Below are 24,051 nucleotides of genomic sequence, written 5' to 3' on the forward strand. Positions count from 1 at the left end.
TCATGGATGGTAATAGCATGGCCTCATCACATTGCAGGGACGGGGGTGGATATTACTTTCCTGCGATCATGGATGGTAATAGCATGGCCACATCACATTGCAGGGACGGGGGTGGATATTACTTTCCTGCTATCATGGACGGTAATAGCATGGCCTCATCACATTGCAGGGACGGGGGTGGATATTACTTTCCTGCGGTCATGGACGGTAATAGCATGGCCTCATCACATTGCAGGGACGGGGGTGGATATTACTTTCCTGCGGTCATGGACGGTAATAGCATGGCCACATCACATTGCAGGGACGGGGGTGGATATTACTTTCCTGCTATTATGGACGGTAATAGCATGGCCACATCACATTGCAGGGACAGGGGTGGATATTACTTTCCTGCTATCATGGACGGTAATAGCATGGCCTCATCACATTGCAGGGACGGGGGTGGATATTACTTTCCTGCGATCATGGACGGTAATAGCATGGCCACATCACATTGCAGGGACGGGGGTGGATATTACTTTCCTGCTATCATGGACGGTAATAGCATGGCCTCATCACATTGCAGGGACGGGGGTGGATATTACTTTCCTGCGGTCATGGACGGTAATAGCATGGCCTCATCACATTGCAGGGACGGGGGTGGATATTACTTTCCTGCGGTCATGGACGGTAATAGCATGGCCACATCACATTGCAGGGACGGGGGTGGATATTACTTTCCTGCGATCATGGACGGTAATAGCATGGCCTCATCACATTGCAGGGACAGGGGTGGATATTACTTTCCTGCTATCATGGACGGTAATAGCATGGCCACATCACATTGCAGGGACGGGGGTGGATATTACTTTCCTGCTATCATGGACGGTAATAGCATGGCCTCATCACACTGCAGGGACGGGGGTGGATATTACTTTCCTGCGATCATGGACGGTAATAGCATGGCCTCATCACATTGCAGGGACGGGGGTGGATATTACTTTCCTGCTATCATGGACGGTAATAGCATGTCCACATCACATTGCAGGGACGGGGGTGGATATTACTTTCCTGCTATCATTGACGGTAATAGCATGTCCACATCACATTGCAGGGACGGGGGTGGATATTACTTTCCTGCTATCATGGACGGTAATAGCATGGCCACATCACATTGCAGGGACGGGGGTGGATATTACTTTCCTGCTATCATGGACGGTAATAGCATGGCCTCATCACACTGCAGGGACGGGGGTGGATATTACTTTCCTGCGATCATGGACGGTAATAGCATGGCCTCATCACATTGCAGGGACGGAGGTGGATATTACTTTCCTGCTATCATGGACGGTAATAGCATGTCCACATCACATTGCAGGGACGGGGGTGGATATTACTTTCCTGCTATCATTGACGGTAATAGCATGTCCACATCACATTGCAGGGACGGGGGTGGATATTACTTTCCTGCTATCATGGACGGTAATAGCATGGCCTCATCACATTGCAGGGACGGGGGTGGATATTACTTTCCTGCTATCATGGACGGTAATAGCATGTCCACATCACATTGCAGGGATGGGGGTGGATATTACTTTCCTGCTATCATTGACGGTAATAGCATGTCCACATCACATTGCAGGGACGGGGGTGGATATTACTTTCCTGCTATCATGGACGGTAATAGCATGGCCTCATCACATTGCAGGGACGGGGGTGGATATTACTTTCCTGCTATCATGGACGGTAATAGCATGTCCACATCACATTGCAGGGACGGGGGTGGATATTACTTTCCTGCTATCATGGACGGTAATAGCATGGCCACATCACATTGCAGGGACGGGGGTGGATATTACTTTCCTGCGATCATGGACGGTAATAGCATGTCCACATCACATTGCAGGGACGGGGGTGGATATTACTTTCCTGCTATCATGGACGGTAATAGCATGGCCACATCACATTGCAGGGACGGGGGTGGATATTACTTTCCTGCTATCATGGACGGTAATAGCATGTCCACATCACATTGCAAATGCAACAATTAATCAATAAGCCCCAATGAGTCTCAGACCAGAGTAACAGAGTACAGATCTCACCTAGTACTGATCTGTCTCCTGCTTCAGTGAGGGTCACCTCATTCTGTGTCCGATTACACAGGCCTGCACACCTCCCAACATGACCCGTTCCATCAGGTACACAATGCTCTGCTCCTGGGCTTCCCACCTCATGTATGACTGCAGCCTCCTGTGACAGGTGCTTCAGCACAGGTGGCTGCAATCATTTCCAAGCAGAGCATTTTGTCCCTCCTGGAATTGGTCATGCTGGGATCTGGGGGTCTGCAGACAGTTTACAACAATGTGATCTGGCTGCTGTGTAGAGTATGATGGGAGACTCGAGGTCTAACTGATATACTGTATGTGACTATGGGCTCTAGGTAAGGGAGTGGTATATGCACAAGGCTGTGATCTGCTGTATCTAACAGAGCTCTGCACCTATACTGATTGTGTATAACAAGCTCTGCACCTATACTGACTGTGTCTAACAGCTCTGCACCTATACTGACTGTGTATAACAGCTCTGCACCTATACTGACTGTGTATAACAGCTCTGCACCTATACTGACTGTGTCTAACAGCTCTGCACCTGTACTGACTGCGCATAACAAGCTCTGCACCTGTACTGACTGTGTGTAACAGCTCTGCACCTATACTGACTGTGTATAACAGCTCTGCACCTATACTGACTGGGTATAACAGCTCTGCACCTATACTGACTGTGTATAACAGCTCTGCACCTATACTGACTGGGTATAACAGCTCTGCACCTGTACTGACTGTGTATAACAGCTCTGCACCTATACTGACTGTGTATAACACGCTCTGCACCTGTACAGACTGTGTATAACACGCTCTGCACCTGTACTGACTGTGTATAACACGCTCTGCACCTGTACTGACTGTGTATAACAGCTCTGCACCTGTACTGACTGTGTATAACAAGCTCTACACCTATACTGACTGTGTATAACAGCTCTGCACCTATACTGACTGTGTATAACAGCTCTGCACCTGTACTGACTGTGTATAACAGCTCTGCACCTGTACTGACTGTGTATAACAGCTCTGCACCTGTACTGACTGTGTATAACAGCTCTGCACCTGTACTGACTGTGTATAACAGCTCTGCACCTGTACTGACTGTGTATAACAGCTCTGCACCTGTACTGACTGTGTATAACAGCTCTGCATCTATATTTGTATGTGCTGCACCTGACTAAGCTCTGCGCCTGTACTGACTGTGTATAACAGCTCTGCACCTGTACTGACTGTGTATAACAGCTCTGCACCTATACTGAATGTGTATAACAAGCTCTGCACCTATACTGACTGTGTACAACAGCTCTGCACCTATACTGACTGTGTATAACAAGCTCTGCACCTGTACTGACTGTGTATAACAGCTCTACACCTATACTGACTGTGTATAAAAGCTCTGCACCTATACTGACTGTGTATAACAGCTCTGCGCCTGTACTGACTGTGTATAACAAAGCTCTGCACCTATACTGACTGTGTCTAACAGCTCTGCACCTATACTGACTGTGTATAACAGCTCTGCACTTATACTGACTGTGTATAACAGCTCTGCACTTATGCTGACTGAGTATAACAGCTCTGCACCTTTACTGACTGTGTATAACAAAGCTCTGCACCTATACTGACTGTGTATAACAGCTCTGCACCTATACTGACTGTGTATAACAAAGCTCTGCACCTGTACTGACTGTGTATAACAGCTCTGCACCTGTACTGACTGTGTATAACAAGCTCTGCACCTGTACTGACTGTGTATAACAGCTCTGCTTCTATACTGACTGTGTATAGCAAGCTCTGCACCTATACTGACTATGTATGGAAGCTCTGCACCTATACTGACTGTGTATAACAGCTCTGCACCTGTACTGACTGTGTATAACAGAGCTCTGCACCTGTACTGACTGTGTATAACAGCTCTGCACCTGTACTGACTGTGTATAACAGCTCTGCACCTGTACTGACTGTGTATAACAGCTCTGCACCTGTACTGACTGTGTATATCAGCTCTGCACCTGTACTGACTGTGTATAACAGCTCTGCACCTGTACTGACTGTGTATAACAGCTCTGCACCTGTACTGACTGTGTATAACAGCTCTGCACCTGTACTGACTGTGTATAACAGCTCTGCACCTGTACTGACTGTGTATAACAGCTCTGCACCTATACTGACTGTGTATAACAAAGCTCTGCACCTATACTGACTGTGTATAACAGCTCTGCATCTTTATTTGTATGTGCAGCATCTGACTAAGCTCTGCGCCTGTACTGACTGTGTATAACAAAGCTCTGCACCTATACTGACTGTGTATAACAGCTCTGCATCTTTATTTGTATGTGCAGCATCTGACTAAGCTCTGCGCCTGTACTGACTGTGTATAACAGCTCTGCCCCTATACTGACAGTGTATAACAGCTCTGCACCTGTACTGACTGTGTATAACAGCTCTGCACCTGTACTGACTGTGTATAACAGCTCTGCACCTATACTGACTGTGTATAACAAGCTCTGCACCTATACTGACTGTGTATAACAGCTCTGCACCTATAATGACTGTGTATAACAAACTCTGCACCTGTACTGACTGTGTATAACAGCTCTACACCTATACTGACTGTGTATAACAGCTCTGCACCTATACTGACTGTGTATAACAAAGCTCTGCACCTGTACTGACTGTGTATAACAAGCTCTGCTCCTATGCTGACTGTGTATAACAAGCTCTGCACCTGTACTGACTGTGTATAACAAGCTCTGCACCTGTGCTGACTGTGCATAACAAGCTCTGCACCTGTACTGACTGTGTATAACAGCTCTACACCTATACTGACTGTGTATAACAGCTCTGCACCTATACTGACTGTGTATAACAAAGCTCTTCACCTGTACTGACTGTGTATAACAAGCTCTGCTCCTATGCTGACTGTGTATAACAAGCTCTGCTCCTATACTGACTGTGCATAACAAGCTCTGCACCTGTGCTGACTGTGCATAACAAGCTCTGCACCTGTACTGACTGTGTATAACAGCTCTGCACCTGTACTGACTGTGTATAACAGCTCTGCATCTATACTGATTGTGTATATCAGCTCTACACTTATACTGACTGTGTATAACAGCTCTGCACCTTTACTGACTGTGAATAACAGCTCTGCACCTTTACTGACTGTGTATAACAAAGCTCTGCACCTATACTGACTGTGCATAACAGCTCTGCACATATACTGACTGTGTATAACAGCTCTGCACCTATACTGACTGTGTATAACAAAGCTCTGCACCTGTACTGACTGTGTATAACAGCTCTGCACCTATACTGACTGTGTATAACAAGCTCTGCACCTATACTGACTGTGTATAACAGCTCTGCAACTGTACTGACTGAGTATAACAAGCTCTGCACCTGTACTGACTGTGTATAACAGCTCTGCACCTGTACTGTCTGTGTATAACAGCTCTGCACCTATACTGACTGTGTATAACAGCTCTGCACCTGTACTGACTGTGTATAACAACTCTGCACCTGTACTGACTGTGTATAACAAGCTCTGCTCATATACTGACTGTGTATAACAGCTCTGCACCTGTACTGAATGTGTCTAACACGCTCTGCACCTATACTGACTGTGTATAACAGCTCTGCACCTATACTGACTGTGTATAACAGAGCTCTGCACCTATACTGACTGTGTATAACAGCTCTGCACCTATACTGACTGTGTATAACATCTCTGCACCTATACTGACTGTGTATAACAGCTCTGCATCTATATATGTATGTGCTGCAACTGACTAAGCTCTGCGCCTATACTGACTGTGTATAACAAAGCTTTGCACCTATACTGACTGTGTATAACAGCTCTGCACCTATACTGACTGTGTATAACAAGCTCTGCTCCTATACTGACTGTGTATAACAGCTCTGCACCTATACTGACTGTGTATAACAGCTCTGCACCTGTACTGACTGTGTATAACAGCTCTGCACCTGTACTGACTGTGTATAACAGCTCTGCACTTATACTGACTGTGTATAACAGCTCTGCACCTATACTGACTGTGTATAACAGCTCTGCATCTATATTTGTATGTGCTGCATCTGACTAAGCTCTGCGCCTGTACTGACTGTGTATAACAAAGCTCTGCACCTATACTGACTGTGTATAACAGCTCTGCTCCTATACTGACTGTGTATAACAGCTCTGCACCTATACTGACTGTGTCTAACACGCTCTGCACCTATACTGACTGTGTATAACAAAGCTCTGCACCTGTACTGACTGTGTATAACAGCTCTGCACCTGTACTGACTGTGTATAACAGCTCTGCACCTGTACTGACTGTGTATAACAGCTCTGCACCTATACTGACTGTGTATAACAGCTCTGCACTTATACTGACTGTGTATAACAGCTCTGCACCTTTACTGACTGTATATAACAGCTCTGCTCCTATACTGACTGTGTATAACAAGCTCTGCACCTGTACTGACTGTGTATACCAGCTCTGCTCCTATACTGACTGTGTATAACAAGCTGTGCACCTGTACTGACTGTGTATAACAAGCTCTGCACCTGTACTGACTGTGTATAACAGCTCTGCACCTGTACTGACTGTGTATAACAGCTCTGCACCTATACTGACTGTGTATAACACGCTCTGCACCTGTACTGACTGTGTATAACACGCTCTGCACCTGTACTGACTGTGTATAACACGCTCTGCACCTGTACTGACTGTGTATAACAAGCTCTACACCTGTACTGACTGTGTATAACAGCTCTGCACCTATACTGACTGTGTATAACAGCTCTGCACCTGTACTGACTGTGTATAACAGCTCTGCACCTGTACTGACTGTGTATAACAGCTCTGCACCTGTACTGACTGTGTATAACAGCTCTGCTTCTATACAGACTGTGTATAGCAAGCTCTGCACCTATACTGACTGTGTATGCAAGCTCTGCACCTATACTGACTGTGTATAACAGCTCTGCACCTGTACTGACTGTGTATAACAGAGCTCTGCACCTGTACTGACTGTGTATAACAGCTCTGCACCTGTACTGACTGTGTATAACAAGCTCTACACCTGTACTGACTGTGTATAACAGCTCTGCACCTATACTGACTGTGTATAACAGCTCTGCACCTGTACTGACTGTGTAAATCAGCTCTGCACCTGTACTGACTGTGTATAACAGCTCTGCACCTGTACTGACTGTGTATAACAGCTCTGCACCTGTACTGACTGTGTATAAAAGCTCTGCACCTGTACTGACTGTGTATAACAGCTCTGCACCTATACTGACTGTGTATAACAGCTCTGCACCTATACTGACTGTGTATAACAAATCTCTGCACCTATACTGACTGTGTATAACAGCTCTGCATCTATATTTGAATGTGCTGCATCTGACTAAGCTCTGTGCCTGTACGGACTGTGTATAACAGCTCTGCCCCTGTTCTGACTGTGTATAACAGCTCTGCCCCTTTACTGACTGTGTATAACAGCTCTGCACCTGTACTGACTGTGTATAACAGCTCTGCACCTGTACTGACTGTGTATAACAGCTCTGCACCTGTACTGACTGTGCATAACAGCTCTGCACCTGTACTGACTGTGTATAACAGAGCTCTGCACCTATACTGACTGTGTATAACAGAGCTCTGCACCTATACTGACTGTGTATAACAGCTCAACACCTATACTGACTGTGTATAACAGCTCTGCAACTGTACTGACTGAGTATAACAAGCTCTGCACCTGTACTGACTGTGTATAACAGCTCTGCACCTATACTGTCTGTGTATAACAGCTCTGCACCTATACTGACTGTGTATAACAGCTCTGCACCTGTACTGACTGTGTATAACAACTCTGCACCTGCACTGACTGTGTATAACAAGCTCTGCTCATATACTGACTGTGTATAACAGCTCTGCACCTGTACTGACTGTGTCTAACACGCTCTGCACCTATACTGACTGTGTATAACAGCTCTGCACCTATACTGACTGTGTATAACAGAGCTCTGCACCTATACTGACTGTGTATAACAGCTCTGCACCTATACTGACAGTGTATAACATCTCTGCACCTATACTGACTGTGTATAACAGCTCTGCATCTATATTTGTATGTGCTGCATCTGACTAAGCTCTGCGCCTATACTGACTGTGTATAACAAAGCTCTGCACCTATACTGACTGTGTATAACAGCTCTGCACCTATACTGACTGTGTATAACAAGCTCTGCTCCTATACTGACTGTGTATAACAGCTCTGCACCTATACTGACTGTGTATAACAGCTCTGCACCTATACTGACTGTGTATAACAGCTCTGCACCTGTACTGACTGTGTATAACAGCTCTGCACTTATACAGACTGTGTATAACAGCTCTGCACCTATACTGACTGTGTATAACAGCTCTGCATCTATATTTGTATGTGCTGCATCTGACTAAGCTCTGCGCCTGTACTGTGTATAACAAAGCTCTGCATCTATACTGACTGTGTATAACAGCTCTGCTCCTATACTGACTGTGTATAACAAGCTCTGCTCATATACTGACTGTGTATAACAGCTCTGCACCTGTACTGACTGTGACTAACACGCTCTGCACCTATACTGACTGTGTATAACAGCTCTGCACCTATACTGACTGTGTATAACAGAGCTCTGCACCTATACTGACTGTGTATAACAGCTCTGCACCTATACTGACTGTGTATAACAGCTCTGCACCTATACTGACTGTGTATAACAGCTCTGCATCTATATATGTATGTGCTGCATCTGACTAAGCTCTGCGCCTATACTGACTGTGTATAACAAAGCTTTGCACCTATACTGACTGTGTATAACAGCTCTGCACCTATACTGACTGTGTATAACAAGCTCTGCTCCTATACTGACTGTGTATAACAGCTCTGCACCTATACTGACTGTGTATAACAGCTCTGCACCTGTACTGACTGTGTATAACAGCTCTGCACTTATACTGACTGTGTATATCAGCTCTGCACCTATACTGACTGTGTATAACAGCTCTGCATCTATATTTGTATGTGCTGCATCTGACTAAGCTCTGCGCCTGTACTGACTGTGTATAACAAAGCTCTGCACCTATACTGACTGTGTATAACAGCTCTGCTCCTATACTGACTGTGTATAACAGCTCTGCACCTATACTGACTGTGTCTAACACGCTCTGCACCTATACTGACTGTGTATAACAAAGCTCTGCACCTGTACTGACTGTGTATAACAGCTCTGCACCTGTACTGACTGTGTATAACAGCTCTGCACCTGTACTGACTGTGTATAACAGCTCTGCACCTATACTGACTGTGTATAACAGCTCTGCACTTATACTGACTGTGTATAACAGCTCTGCACCTTTACTGACTGTATATAACAGCTCTGCACCTATACTGACTGTGTCTAACAAAGCTCTGCACCTATACTGACTGTGTATAACAGCTCTGCACCTATACTGACTGTGTATAACAGAGCTCTGCACCTATACTGACTGTGTATAACAGCTCTGCACCTATACTGACTGTGTATAACATCTCTGCACCTATACTGACTGTGTATAACAGCTCTGCATCTATATATGTATGTGCTGCAACTGACTAAGCTCTGCGCCTATACTGACTATGTATAACAAAGCTTTGCACCTATACTGACTGTGTATAACAGCTCTGCACCTATACTGACTGTGTATAACAAGCTCTGCTCCTATACTGACTGTGTATAACAGCTCTGCACTTATACTGACTGTGTATAACAGCTCTGCACCTGTACTGACTGTGTATAACAGCTCTGCACCTGTACTGACTGTGTATAACAGCTCTGCACTTATACTGACTGTGTATAACAGCTCTGCACCTATACTGACTGTGTATAACAGCTCTGCATCTATATTTGTATGTGCTGCATCTGACTAAGCTCTGCGCCTGTACTGACTGTGTATAACAAAGCTCTGCACCTATACTGACTGTGTATAACAGCTCTGCTCCTATACTGACTGTGTATAACAGCTCTGCACCTATACTGACTGTGTCTAACACGCTCTGCACCTATACTGACTGTGTATAACAAAGCTCTGCACCTGTACTGACTGTGTATAACAGCTCTGCACCTGTACTGACTGTGTATAACAGCTCTGCACCTGTACTGACTGTGTATAACAGCTCTGCACCTATACTGACTGTGTATAACAGCTCTGCACTTATACTGACTGTGTATAACAGCTCTGCACCTTTACTGACTGTATATAACAGCTCTGCTCCTATACTGACTGTGTATAACAAGCTCTGCACCTGTACTGACTGTGTATACCAGCTCTGCTCCTATACTGACTGTGTATAACAAGCTGTGCACCTGTACTGACTGTGTATAACAAGCTCTGCACCTGTACTGACTGTGTATAACAGCTCTGCACCTGTACTGACTGTGTATAACAGCTCTGCACCTATACTGACTGTGTATAACACGCTCTGCACCTGTACTGACTGTGTATAACACGCTCTGCACCTGTACTGACTGTGTATAACACGCTCTGCACCTGTACTGACTGTGTATAACAAGCTCTACACCTGTACTGACTGTGTATAACAGCTCTGCACCTATACTGACTGTGTATAACAGCTCTGCACCTGTACTGACTGTGTATAACAGCTCTGCACCTGTACTGACTGTGTATAACAGCTCTGCACCTGTACTGACTGTGTATAACAGCTCTGCTTCTATACAGACTGTGTATAGCAAGCTCTGCACCTATACTGACTGTGTATGCAAGCTCTGCACCTATACTGACTGTGTATAACAGCTCTGCACCTGTACTGACTGTGTATAACAGAGCTCTGCACCTGTACTGACTGTGTATAACAGCTCTGCACCTGTACTGACTGTGTATAACAAGCTCTACACCTGTACTGACTGTGTATAACAGCTCTGCACCTATACTGACTGTGTATAACAGCTCTGCACCTGTACTGACTGTGTAAATCAGCTCTGCACCTGTACTGACTGTGTATAACAGCTCTGCACCTGTACTGACTGTGTATAACAGCTCTGCACCTGTACTGACTGTGTATAAAAGCTCTGCACCTGTACTGACTGTGTATAACAGCTCTGCACCTATACTGACTGTGTATAACAGCTCTGCACCTATACTGACTGTGTATAACAAATCTCTGCACCTATACTGACTGTGTATAACAGCTCTGCATCTATATTTGAATGTGCTGCATCTGACTAAGCTCTGTGCCTGTACGGACTGTGTATAACAGCTCTGCCCCTGTTCTGACTGTGTATAACAGCTCTGCCCCTTTACTGACTGTGTATAACAGCTCTGCACCTGTACTGACTGTGTATAACAGCTCTGCACCTGTACTGACTGTGTATAACAGCTCTGCACCTGTACTGACTGTGCATAACAGCTCTGCACCTGTACTGACTGTGTATAACAGAGCTCTGCACCTATACTGACTGTGTATAACAGAGCTCTGCACCTATACTGACTGTGTATAACAGCTCAACACCTATACTGACTGTGTATAACAGCTCTGCAACTGTACTGACTGAGTATAACAAGCTCTGCACCTGTACTGACTGTGTATAACAGCTCTGCACCTATACTGTCTGTGTATAACAGCTCTGCACCTATACTGACTGTGTATAACAGCTCTGCACCTGTACTGACTGTGTATAACAACTCTGCACCTGCACTGACTGTGTATAACAAGCTCTGCTCATATACTGACTGTGTATAACAGCTCTGCACCTGTACTGACTGTGTCTAACACGCTCTGCACCTATACTGACTGTGTATAACAGCTCTGCACCTATACTGACTGTGTATAACAGAGCTCTGCACCTATACTGACTGTGTATAACAGCTCTGCACCTATACTGACAGTGTATAACATCTCTGCACCTATACTGACTGTGTATAACAGCTCTGCATCTATATTTGTATGTGCTGCATCTGACTAAGCTCTGCGCCTATACTGACTGTGTATAACAAAGCTCTGCACCTATACTGACTGTGTATAACAGCTCTGCACCTATACTGACTGTGTATAACAAGCTCTGCTCCTATACTGACTGTGTATAACAGCTCTGCACCTATACTGACTGTGTATAACAGCTCTGCACCTATACTGACTGTGTATAACAGCTCTGCACCTGTACTGACTGTGTATAACAGCTCTGCACTTATACAGACTGTGTATAACAGCTCTGCACCTATACTGACTGTGTATAACAGCTCTGCATCTATATTTGTATGTGCTGCATCTGACTAAGCTCTGCGCCTGTACTGACTGTGTATAACAAAGCTCTGCATCTATACTGACTGTGTATAACAGCTCTGCTCCTATACTGACTGTGTATAACAAGCTCTGCTCATATACTGACTGTGTATAACAGCTCTGCACCTGTACTGACTGTGACTAACACGCTCTGCACCTATACTGACTGTGTATAACAGCTCTGCACCTATACTGACTGTGTATAACAGAGCTCTGCACCTATACTGACTGTGTATAACAGCTCTGCACCTATACTGACTGTGTATAACAGCTCTGCACCTATACTGACTGTGTATAACAGCTCTGCATCTATATATGTATGTGCTGCATCTGACTAAGCTCTGCGCCTATACTGACTGTGTATAACAAAGCTTTGCACCTATACTGACTGTGTATAACAGCTCTGCACCTATACTGACTGTGTATAACAAGCTCTGCTCCTATACTGACTGTGTATAACAGCTCTGCACCTATACTGACTGTGTATAACAGCTCTGCACCTGTACTGACTGTGTATAACAGCTCTGCACTTATACTGACTGTGTATATCAGCTCTGCACCTATACTGACTGTGTATAACAGCTCTGCATCTATATTTGTATGTGCTGCATCTGACTAAGCTCTGCGCCTGTACTGACTGTGTATAACAAAGCTCTGCACCTATACTGACTGTGTATAACAGCTCTGCTCCTATACTGACTGTGTATAACAGCTCTGCACCTATACTGACTGTGTCTAACACGCTCTGCACCTATACTGACTGTGTATAACAAAGCTCTGCACCTGTACTGACTGTGTATAACAGCTCTGCACCTGTACTGACTGTGTATAACAGCTCTGCACCTGTACTGACTGTGTATAACAGCTCTGCACCTATACTGACTGTGTATAACAGCTCTGCACTTATACTGACTGTGTATAACAGCTCTGCACCTTTACTGACTGTATATAACAGCTCTGCACCTATACTGACTGTGTCTAACAAAGCTCTGCACCTATACTGACTGTGTATAACAGCTCTGCTCCTATACTGACTGTGTATAACAAGCTCTCCACCTGTACTGACTGTGTATACCAGCTCTGCTCCTATACTGACTGTGTATAACAAGCTGTGCACCTGTACTTACTGTGTATAACAAGCTCTGCACCTGTACTGACTGTGTATAACAGCTCTGCACCTGTACTGACTGTGTCTAACAGCTCTGCATCTATATTGACTGTGTATAACAGCTCTGCACTTATACTGTGTATAACAGCTCTGCACCTTTACTGACTGTGTATAACAGCTCTGAACCTATACTGACTGTGTATAACAGCTCTGCACCTATACTGACTGTGTATAACAGCTCTGCACCTATACTGACTGTGTATAACAAGCTCTGCACCTGTACTGACTGTGTCTAACAGCTCTGCACCTGTACTGACTGTGTCTAACAGCTCTGCACCTGTACTGACTGTGTACAACAGAGCTCTGCACCTGTACTGACTGTGTATAACAGCTCTGCACCTGTACTGACTGTGTATAACAGCTCTGCACCTGTACTGACTGTGTATAACAGCTTTGCACCTATACTGACTGTGTATAACAGCTCTGCACTTATACTGACTGTGTATAACAGCTCTGCTCCTTTATTGACTGTATATAACAGCTCTGCACCTATACTGACTGTGTATAACAAAGCTCTGCACCTATACTGACTGTGTATAACAGCTCTGCTCCTATACTGACTGTGTATAACAAGCTCTGCACCTGTACTGACTGTGTATAACAGCTCTGCTCCTATACTGACTGTGTATAACAAGCTCTGCACCTGTACTGACTGTGCATAACAAGCTCTGCACCTGTACTGACTGTGTATAACAACTCTGTACCTGTACTGACTGTGTATAACAGCTCTGCATCTATACTGATTGTGTATAACAGCTCTGCACTTATACTGACTGTGTATAACAGCTCTGCACCTTTACTGACTGTGTATAACAAAGCTCTGCACCTATACTGACTGTGTATAACAAAGCTCTGCACCTATACTGACTGTGTATAACAGCTCTGCACCTATACTGACTGTGTATAACAGCTCTGCACCTATACTGACTGTGTATAACAAAGCTCTGCCCCTGTACTGACTGTATAACAGCTCTGCACCTGTACTGACTGTGTATAACAAGCTCTGCACCTATACTGACTGTGTATAACAGCTCTGCAACTATACTGACTGTGTATAACAGCTCTGCACGTGTACTGACTGTGTATAACAAAGCTCTGCACCTGTACTGACTGTGTATTACAGCTCTGCTCCTATGCTGACTGTGTATAACAAGCTCTGCACCTGTACTGACTGTGTATAACAGCTCTGCTCCTATACTGACTGTGTATAACAAGCTCTGCACCTGTACTGACTGTGCATAACAAGCTCTGCACCTGTACTGACTGTGCATAACAAGCTCTGCACCTGTACTGACTGTGTATAACAGCTCTGCACCTTTACTGACTGTGTATAACAAAGCTCTGCACCTATACTGACTGTGTATAACAGCTCTGCACCTATACTGACTGTGTATAACAAGCTCTGCACAAATACTGACTGTGTATAACAGCTCTGCACCTGTACTGACTGTGTATAACAGAGCTCTGCACCTGTACTGACTGTGTATAACAGCTCTGCACCTGTACTGACTGTGTATAACAGCTCTGCACCTGTACTGACTGTGTATAAAAGCTCTGCACCTATACAGGCTGTGTATAACAAGCTCTGCACCTGTACTGACTGTGTATAACAAGCTCTGCACCTGTACTGACTGTGTATAACAGCTCTGCACCTGTACTGACTGTGTATAACAGCTCTGCACCTGTACTGACTGTGTATAACAGCTCTGCACCTGTACTGACTGTGTATAACAGCTCTGCACCTATACTGACTGTGTATAACAGCTCTGCACCTATAATGACTGTGTATAACAGAGCTCTGCACCTATACTGACTGTGTATAACAGCTCTGCACCTATACTGACTGTGTATAACAGCTCTGCACCTATACTGACTGTGTATAACAGCTCTGCATCTTTATTTGTATGTGCTGCATCTGACTAAGCTCTGCGCCTATACTGACTGTGTATAACAAAGCTCTGCACCTATACTGACTGTGTATAACAGCTCTACACCTATACTGACTGTGTATAACAAGCTCTGCTCCTATACTGACTGTGTATAACAGCTCTGCACCTATACTGACTGTGTATAACAGCTCTGCACTTATACTGACTGTGTATAACAGCTCTGCACCTATACTGACTGTGTATAACAGCTCTGCACCTGTACTGACTGTGTATAACAGCTCTGCACTTATACTGACTGTGTATAACAGCTCTGCACCTTTACTGACTGTATATAACAGCTCTGCACCTATACTGACTGTGTGTAACAAAGCTCTGCACCTATACTGACTGTGTATAACATCTCTGCACCTGTACTGACTGTGTATAAAAGCTCTGCACCTATACAGGCTGTGTATAACAAGCTCTGCACCTGTACTGACTGTGTATAACAAGCTCTGCACCTGTACTGACTGTGTATAACAGCTCTGCACCTGTACTGACTGTGTATAACAGCTCTGCACCTGTACTGACTGTGTATAACAGCTCTGCACCTGTACTGACTGTGTATAACAGCTCTGCACCTATACTGACTGTGTATAACAGAGCTCTGCACCTATACTGACTGTGTATAACAGCTCTGCACCTATACTGACTGTGTATAACAGCTCTGCACCTATACTGACTGTGTATAACAGCTCTGCATCTTTATTTGTATGTGCTGCATCTGACTAAGCTCTGCGCCTATACTGACTGTGTATAACAGCTCTACACCTATACTGACTGTGTATAACAAGCTCTGCTCCTATACTGACTGTGTATAACAGCTCTGCACCTATACTGACTGTGTATAACAGCTCTGCACTTATACTGACTGTGTATAACAGCTCTGCACCTATACTGACTGTGTATAACAGCTCTGCACCTGTACTGACTGTGTATAACAGCTCTGCACTTATACTGACTGTGTATAACAGCTCTGCACCTTTACTGACTGTATATAACAGCTCTGCACCTATACTGACTGTGTGTAACAAAGCTCTGCACCTATACTGACTGTGTATAACAGCTCTGCATCTATATTGACTGTGTATAACAGCTCTGCACATATACTGACTGTGTATAACAGCTCTGCACCTTTACTGACTGTGTATAACAGCTCTGAACCTATACTGACTGTGTATAACAGCTCCGCACCTATACTGACTGTGTATAACAAAGCTCTGCACCTGTACTGACTGTGTATAACAGCTCTGCACCTATACTGACTGTGTATAACAAGCTCTGCACCTGTACTGACTGTGTCTAACAGCTCTGCACCTGTACTGACTGTGTCTAACAGCTCTGCACCTGTTCTGACTGTGTATATCAAGCTCTGCACCTGTACTGACTGTGTATAACAGCTCTGCTCCTATACTGACTGTGTATAACAAGCTCTGCACCTATACTGACTGTGTATAACAGCTCTACACCTTTACTGACTGTATATAACAGCTCTGCACCTATACTGACTGTGTGTAACAAAGCTCTGCACCTATACTGACTGTGTATAACAGCTCTGCTCCTATACTGACTGTGTATAACAAGCTCTGCACCTGTACTGACTGTGTATAACAGCTCTGCTCCTATACTGACTGTGTATAACAAGCTCTGCACCTGTACTGACTGTGTATAACAAGCTCTGCACCTTTACTGACTGTGTATAACAGCTCTGCACCTATACTGACTGTGTATAACAGCTCTGCACCTTTACTGACTGTGTATAACAGCTCTGATCCTATACTGACTGTGTATAACAGCTCTGCACCTATACTGACTGTGTATAACAAAGCTCTGCACCTGTACTGACTGTGTATAACAGCTCTGCACCTATACTGACTGTGTATAACAAGCTCTGCACCTATACTGACTGTGTATAACAGCTCTGCAACTATACTGACTGTGTATAACAGCTCTGCACGTGTACTGACTGTGTCTAACAGAGCTCTGCACCTGTACTGACTGTGTATAACAGCTCTGCACTTATACTGACTTTGTATAACAGCTCTGCACCTGTACTGACTGTGTATAACAGCTCTGCACTTATACTGACTTTGTATAACAGCTCTCCACCTATGCTGACTGTGTATAACAGCTCTGCATCTATATTTGTATGTGCTGCATCTGACTTAGCTCTGCGACTGTACTGACTGTGTATAACAGCTCTGCTCCTATACTGACTGTGTATAACAGCTCTGCACCTATACTGACTGTGTCTAACACGCTCTGCACCTATACTGACTGTGTATAACAAAGCTCTGCACCTGTACAGACTGTGTATAACTGCTCTGCACCTATACTGACAGTGTATAACTGCTCTGCACCTATACTGACTGTTTATAACAGCTCTGCACTTATACTGACTGTGTATAACAGCTCTGCACCTATACTAACTGTGTATAAGAGCTCTGCACTTATACTGACTGTGTATAACAGCTCTTCACCTTTACTGACTGTATATAACAGCTCTGCACCTATTCTGACTGTGTATAACAAGCTCTGCACCTGTACTGACTGTGTATAACAGCTCTGCTCCTGTATTGACTGTGTATAACAGCTCTGCACCTATTCTGACTGTGTATAACAGCTCTGCATCTATATTGACTGTGTATAACAGCTCTGCTCCTATACTGACTGTGTATAACAAGCTCTGCATCTGTACTGACTGTGTATAACAAGCTCTGCACCTGTACTGACTGTGTATAACAGCTCTGCATCTATATTGACTGTGTATAACAGCTCTGCACTTATACTGACTGTGTATAACAGCTCTGCACCTTTACTGACTGTGTATAACAGCTCTGATCCTATACTGACTGTGTATAACAGCTCTGCACCTATACTGACTGTGTATAACAAAGCTCTGCACCTGTACTGACTGTGTATAACAGCTCTGCACTTATACTGACTGTGTATAACAAGCTCTGCACCTGTACTGACTGTGTATAACAGCTCTGCACCTATACTGACTGTGTCTAACAGCTCTGCACCTGTACTGACTGTGTATAACAAGCTCTACACTTGTACAGACTGTGTATAACAGCTCTGCTCCTATACTGACTGTGTATAACAAGATCTGCACCTATACTGACTGTGTGTAACAGCTCTGCAACTATACTGACTGTGTATAACAGCTCTGCACCTGTACTGACTGTGTGTAACAGAGCTCTGCACCTGTACTGACTGTGTATAACAGCTCTGCACCTGTACTGACTGTGTATAACAGCTCTGCACCTGTACTGACTGTGTATAACAGCTCTGCAACTATACTGACTGTGTATAACAGCTCTGCACCTATACTGGCTGTCTATAACAAGCTCTGCACCTGTACTGACTGTGTATAACAAGCTCTGCACCTATACTGACTGTGTATAACAGCTCTGCACCTATACTGACTGTGTATAACAGAGCTCTGCACCTATACTGACTGTATAACAGCTCTGCACCTGTACTGACTGTGTATAACAGCTCTGCACCTGTACTGACTGTGTATAACAGCTCTGCACCTATACTGACTGTGTATAACAAGCTCTGCTCATATACTGACTGTGTATAACAGAGCTCTGCACCTGTACTGACTGTGTATAACAGCTCCGCACCTATACTGACTGTGTATAACAGCTCCGCACCTATACTGACTGTGTATAACAGCTCCGCACCTATACTGACTGTGTATAACAAAGCTCTGCACCTGTACTGACTGTGTATAACAGCTCTGCACCTGTACTGACTGTGTATAACAAGCTCTGCACCTGTACTGACTGTGTCTAACAGCTCTGCACCTGTACTGACTGTGTCTAACAGCTCTGCACCTGTTCTGACTGTGTATAACAAGCTCTGCACCTGTACTGACTGTGTATAACAGCTCTGCTCCTATACTGACTGTGTATAACAAGCTCTGCACCTATACTGACTGTGTATAACAGCTCTACACCTTTACTGACTGTATATAACAGCTCTGCACCTATACTGACTGTGTGTAACAAAGCTCTGCACCTATACTGACTGTGTATAACAGCTCTGCTCCTATACTGACTGTGTATAACAAGCTCTGCACCTGTACTGACTGTGTATAACAAGCTCTGCGCCTGTACTGACTGTGTATAACAGCTCTGCACCTGTACTGACTGTGTATCACAAGCTCTGCACCTATACTGACTGTGTATAACAGCTCTGCAACTATACTGACTGTGTATAACAGCTCAGCACGTGTACTGACTGTGTCTAACAGAGCTCTGCACCTGTACTGACTGTGTATAACAGCTCTGCACCTGTACTGACTGTGTATAACAGAGCTCTGCACCTGTACTGACTGTGTATAACAGCTCTGCACTTATACTGACTGTGTATAACAGCTCTGCACCTATGCTGACTGTGTATAACAGCTCTGCATCTATATTTGTATGTGCTGCATCTGACTAAGCTCTGCGACTGTACTGACTGTGTATAACAGCTCTGCTCCTATACTGACTGTGTATAACAGCTCTGCACCTATACTGACTGTGTCTAACACGCTCTGCACCTATACTGACTGTGTATAACAATGCTCTGCACCTGTACTGACTGTGTATAACTGCTCTGCACCTATACTGACTGTGTATAACAAGCTCTGCACCTGTACTGACTGTGTATAACAAGCTCGGCACCTGTACTGACTGTGTATAACAGCTCTGCATCAATAGTGACTGTGTATAACAAGCTCTGCACTTATACTGACTGTGTATAACAGCTCTGCACCTTTACTGACTGTGTATAACAGCTCTGATCCTATACTGACTGTGTATAACAGCTCTGCACCTATACTGACTGTGTATAACAAAGCTCTGCACCTGTACTGACTGTGTATAACAGCTCTGCACCTATACTGACTGTGTATAACAAGCTCTGCACCTATACTGACTGTGTATAACAGCTCTGCAACTATACTGACTGTGTATAACAGCTCTGCACGTGTACTGACTGTGTCTAACAGAGCTCTGCACCTGTACTGACTGTGTATAACAGCTCTGCACCTGTACTGACTGTGTATAACAGAGCTCTGCACCTGTACTGACTGTGTATAACAGCTCTGCACTTATACTGACTTTGTATAACAGCTCTCCACCTATGCTGACTGTGTATAACAGCTCTGCATCTATATTTGTATGTGCTGCATCTGACTAAGCTCTGCGACTGTACTGACTGTGTATAACAGCTCTGCTCCTATACTGACTGTGTATAACAGCTCTGCACCTATACTGACTGTGTATAACACGCTCTGCACCTATACTGACTGTGTATAACAAAGCTCTGCACCTGTACAGACTGTGTATAACTGCTCTGCACCTATACTGACTGTGTATAACAGCTCTGCACCTATACTGACTGTGTATAACAGCTCTGCACCTATACTGACTGTGTATAACAGCTCTGCACCTATACTGACTGTGTATAACAGCTCTGCACTTATACTGACTGTGTATAACAGCTCTGCATCTATATTGACTGTGTATAACAGCTCTGCTCCTATACTGACTGTGTATAACAAGCACTGCACCTGTACTGACTGTGTATAACAAGCTCTGCACCTGTACTGACTGTGTATAACAGCTCTGCATCTATATTGACTGTGTATAACAGCTCTGCACTTATACTGACTGTGTATAACAGCTCTGCACCTTTACTGATTGTGTATAACAGCTCTGATCTTATACTGACTGTGTATAACAGCTCTGCACCTATACTGACTGTGTATAACAAAGCTCTGCACCTGTACTGACTGTGTATAACAGCTCTGCACCTATACTGACTGTGTATAACAGCTCTGCTCCTATACTGACTGTGTATAACAAGCTCTGCACCTGTACTGACTGTGTATAACAGCTCTGCACCTATACTGACTGTGTCTAACAGCTCTGCACCTGTACTGACTGTGTATAACAAGCTCTACACTTGTACTGACTGTGTATAACAGCTCTGCTCCTATACTGACTCTGTATAACAAGCTCTGCACCTATACTGACTGTGTATAACAGCTCTGCAACTATACTGACTGTGTATAACAGCTCTGCACCTGTACTGACTGTGTGAAACAGAGCTCTGCACCTGTACTGACTGTGTATAACAGCTCTGCACCTGTACTGACTGTGTATAACAGCTCTGCACCTATACTGACTGTGTATAACAGCTCTGCACCTATACTGACTGTGTATAACAGCTCTGCACCTATACTGGCTGTCTATAACAAGCTCTGCACGTGTACTGACTGTGTATAACAAAGCTCTGCACCTGTACTGACTGTGTATTACAGCTCTGCTCCTATGCTGACTGTGTATAACAAGCTCTGCACCTGTACTGACTGTGTATAACAGCTCTGCTCCTATACTGACTGTGTATAACAAGCTCTGCACCTGTACTGACTGTGCATAACAAGCTCTGCACCTGTACTGACTGTGCATAACAAGCTCTGCACCTGTACTGACTGTGTATAACAGCTCTGCACCTTTACTGACTGTGTATAACAAAGCTCTGCACCTATACTGACTGTGTATAACAGCTCTGCACCTATACTGACTGTGTATAACAAGCTCTGCACAAATACTGACTGTGTATAACAGCTCTGCACCTGTACTGACTGTGTATAACAGAGCTCTGCACCTGTACTGACTGTGTATAACAGCTCTGCACCTGTACTGACTGTGTATAACAGCTCTGCACCTGTACTGACTGTGTATAAAAGCTCTGCACCTATACAGGCTGTGTATAACAAGCTCTGCACCTGTACTGACTGTGTATAACAAGCTCTGCACCTGTACTGACTGTGTATAACAGCTCTGCACCTGTACTGACTGTGTATAACAGCTCTGCACCTGTACTGACTGTGTATAACAGCTCTGCACCTGTACTGACTGTGTATAACAGCTCTGCACCTGTACTGACTGTGTATAACAGCTCTGCACCTATACTGACTGTGTATAACAGCTCTGCACCTATAATGACTGTGTATAACAGAGCTCTGCACCTATACTGACTGTGTATAACAGCTCTGCACCTATACTGACTGTGTATAACAGCTCTGCACCTATACTGACTGTGTATAACAGCTCTGCATCTTTATTTGTATGTGCTGCATCTGACTAAGCTCTGCGCCTATACTGACTGTGTATAACAAAGCTCTGCACCTATACTGACTGTGTATAACAGCTCTACACCTATACTGACTGTGTATAACAAGCTCTGCTCCTATACTGACTGTGTATAACAGCTCTGCACCTATACTGACTGTGTATAACAGCTCTGCACTTATACTGACTGTGTATAACAGCTCTGCACCTATACTGACTGTGTATAACAGCTCTGCACCTGTACTGACTGTGTATAACAGCTCTGCACTTATACTGACTGTGTATAACAGCTCTGCACCTTTACTGACTGTATATAACAGCTCTGCACCTATACTGACTGTGTGTAACAAAGCTCTGCACCTATACTGACTGTGTATAACATCTCTGCACCTGTACTGACTGTGTATAAAAGCTCTGCACCTATACAGGCTGTGTATAACAAGCTCTGCACCTGTACTGACTGTGTATAACAAGCTCTGCACCTGTACTGACTGTGTATAACAGCTCTGCACCTGTACTGACTGTGTATAACAGCTCTGCACCTGTACTGACTGTGTATAACAGCTCTGCACCTGTACTGACTGTGTATAACAGCTCTGCACCTATACTGACTGTGTATAACAGCTCTGCACCTATACTGACTGTGTATAACAGAGCTCTGCACCTATACTGACTGTGTATAACAGCTCTGCACCTATACTGACTGTGTATAACAGCTCTGCACCTATACTGACTGTGTATAACAGCTCTGCATCTTTATTTGTATGTGCTGCATCTGACTAAGCTCTGCGCCTATACTGACTGTGTATAACAGCTCTACACCTATACTGACTGTGTATAACAAGCTCTGCTCCTATACTGACTGTGTATAACAGCTCTGCACCCATACTGACTGTGTATAACAGCTCTGCACTTATACTGACTGTGTATAACAGCTCTGCACCTATACTGACTGTGTATAACAGCTCTGCACCTGTACTGACTGTGTATAACAGCTCTGCACTTATACTGACTGTGTATAACAGCTCTGCACCTTTACTGACTGTATATAACAGCTCTGCACCTATACTGACTGTGTGTAACAAAGCTCTGCACCTATACTGACTGTGTATAACAGCTCTGCATCTATATTGACTGTGTATAACAGCTCTGCACTTATACTGACTGTGTATAACAGCTCTGCACCTTTACTGACTGTGTATAACAGCTCTGAACCTATACTGACTGTGTATAACAGCTCCGCACCTATACTGACTGTGTATAACAAAGCTCTGCACCTGTACTGACTGTGTATAACAGCTCTGCACCTATACTGACTGTGTATAACAAGCTCTGCACCTGTACTGACTGTGTCTAACAGCTCTGCACCTGTACTGACTGTGTCTAACAGCTCTGCACCTGTTCTG

At 44.4% G+C, this 24,051-nt stretch overlaps 1 protein-coding gene across 2 annotated transcripts in view; it reads right to left on the reverse strand.

The window, feature by feature from the left end:
* LOC148474937 (kazal-type serine protease inhibitor domain-containing protein 1-like) overlaps positions 1–24,051 on the reverse strand; it is a 67,048-nt gene that overhangs the window by 18,723 nt on the left and 24,274 nt on the right. Inside the window, exon 1 of one of the 2 annotated variants that reach the window (XR_015872812.1) lies at positions 2,082–2,339. The exons of the other annotated variant lie outside the window; for it this stretch is intronic. The gene's annotated coding sequence lies outside the window, so the exon portion shown is untranslated. Of the gene's footprint in view, positions 1–2,081; positions 2,340–24,051 lie in introns of those variants that run through there. 2 annotated transcript variants of the gene reach the window in all.

Source organism: Taudactylus pleione, unplaced genomic scaffold (assembly GCF_031769625.1).
Source record: "Taudactylus pleione unplaced genomic scaffold, aTauple2 ptg000798l, whole genome shotgun sequence".
Taxonomy (NCBI): domain Eukaryota; kingdom Metazoa; phylum Chordata; class Amphibia; order Anura; family Myobatrachidae; genus Taudactylus; species Taudactylus pleione.